This window comes from Gossypium arboreum, chromosome 13 (assembly GCF_025698485.1).
Source record: "Gossypium arboreum isolate Shixiya-1 chromosome 13, ASM2569848v2, whole genome shotgun sequence".
NCBI classification, from domain to species: Eukaryota; Viridiplantae; Streptophyta; class Magnoliopsida; order Malvales; family Malvaceae; genus Gossypium; species Gossypium arboreum.
This window is the reverse complement of record NC_069082.1, coordinates 35,815,300-35,816,721: the sequence shown is the minus strand read 5'-3', so window position 1 is coordinate 35,816,721 and position 1,422 is coordinate 35,815,300. Positions and strand designations below refer to the sequence as shown.

The window sequence follows — 1,422 nt, the reverse complement described above, 5'->3', positions numbered from 1 at the left end:
TGTTAGAAGCTCCTTCAAAAATTTTGCGTAGGTAGGCATCTATGAGATGGCTTCAACAAAAGGTAAGTTGATATGTAATTGCTTAAAAAGTTCAAGAAACTTACCGAATTGTGCATCAATGCGATCTTTTTTCAATTTTGCTAGATATGGAACTGGTGGTTTATATTCCTCCGGCACTAGTTTGTCACTATTTTCGGGTTTTTCTTCCCTCCTTTTGCTTTCCACACTTTCCCACTCCTTAGTGTAGCTACTTTGACATTCTCTCTTGATTTGGTGTTACTAAGTAAATTTCCTAGTGGTCTTTTCGAGATCAGTTTGGACAGTTGGCTTATCTGAGTTTCGAGCCCTTGGATCGATGCTTGTTGATTCTTAAGTGCTGACTCGGTGTTCTGGAAACGAGTTTCTGACACCGATATAAACTTTGAGAGCATCTCTTCAAGGTTTGGCTTATTTTCCTATTAGTAGCGTGATTGTTGGTAGCCCGGAGGATGTTGTGGTCTTTGATTTCCTTGACCACCCCATGAGAAATTAGGGTGGTTCCTCCAACCTACATTATAAATGTTACTATATGGATTGTTTTGAGGTCTAAGATTATTACCCATGTAGTTTAATTGCTCGTTATCCATGTTGTGGCCATAAGGTTGGTATTCCGAATGGTTTGTTCCACCTCCACTTGTTTCGTACTGCATTATTGGGTGAACCTGTGAAGAATTAAGAAAACCATCAATCCTTTTATTCAAGAGTTCTACCTGATTAGAGAGCATGGTGACCGAATCGACGTTATAAACACCGACTGTTTTCGTTGTCTTTGTCCTCATGACTTGCCACTGATAGTTATTCAATGCCATCTCCTCTATAAACTCATAGGCACCTTTCTGTGTTTTATTGTTTATGGTTCCGTCCGCCGCTGCGTCAACCATTTGCCGAGTCGAAGGATTCAGACCATTGTGAAATGTTTGTACTTGGAGCCAAAGCGGTAACCCATGGTGAGGGCACCTTCTTAGTAAGTCCTTATATCTCTCCCATGCATCGTAGAAGGTTTCTAAATCCATCTGCACAAAAGAAGTGATGTCATTACGTAATTTAGCCGTTTTAGCTAGTGGAAAGTATTTTAGTAAGAATTTTTCAGTTATTTGTTCCCAAGTAGTAATTGACCCTCATGGTAACGAGTTCAACCACTGTTTAGCTTTGTTCCTTAATGAAAAAGTGAATAACCGAAGACGAATGACATCATTAGAAACGCCATTGATTTTAAATGTATCGCAAAATTCCAGAAAGTTTGCTAAGTGAGCGTTGGGATCTTCATCCTGCAAACCATCAAACTAAACAAATTGCTGTATCATCTGAATAGTGTTAGGTTTTAATTCAAAAGTATTTGCAGCTACAGTAGGTCTAACTATGCTAGATTCAGTTCCTGTTAAA

At 39.0% G+C, this 1,422-nt stretch overlaps 1 non-coding gene across 1 annotated transcript; it reads left to right on the top strand.

The window, feature by feature from the left end:
• Positions 1–978: 978 nt before the first annotated feature.
• On the top strand, positions 979–1,085 carry LOC128287367 (small nucleolar RNA R71). Its single transcript, XR_008278067.1, has one exon. It is a non-coding gene; the product is annotated as a small nucleolar RNA R71 (small nucleolar RNA).
• Positions 1,086–1,422: the final 337 nt, after the last annotated feature.